Here is a 464-nt window from a genome sequence, read left to right as displayed (position 1 = left end):
GAGAATCTTTCTCCTGAACCACTACTGTGTGAATTGGTCCGAGATTCATTAGTCATGCTAATACTCATTGTTACAAGTCCGGCAGCCAGTTTCCAAATATGAGTCTGCCAAGCGCCAGAGCTTGTTTTCCAGAGGCCAGCAGATAAAGCAGTCCCAGTCAGTTTCATTAGGCCGAGAGAAGTCCCAAACAGTTTCATTAAATCCTGTTACCCGGTACAAAGTGACATTCTCTTGATGACAACGATGCCACCATACTGAATCTTTTTGCACATGCCTCTTCGAGTGACAAAGTTAATCTCGATGTTTATTTTCGGCATGCCGCACTAGTCGTTCAAGCAACCAGCATGCTGCATCAGCTCCCTGCGGAAAAACACAAACAAGCCCTCGCCCCCATATTAATACAGGATCTGGTACTGCAGGTTGGGCAACGCCTCCAATAGCTACAAGTGGAGCTGAATCTTCAT

Source organism: Pteropus medius, unplaced genomic scaffold, assembly GCF_902729225.1.
Source record: "Pteropus medius unplaced genomic scaffold, Ma_sr-lr_union100, whole genome shotgun sequence".
NCBI classification, from domain to species: Eukaryota; Metazoa; Chordata; class Mammalia; order Chiroptera; family Pteropodidae; genus Pteropus; species Pteropus medius.
Note: the sequence above shows the minus strand (reverse complement) of the source record.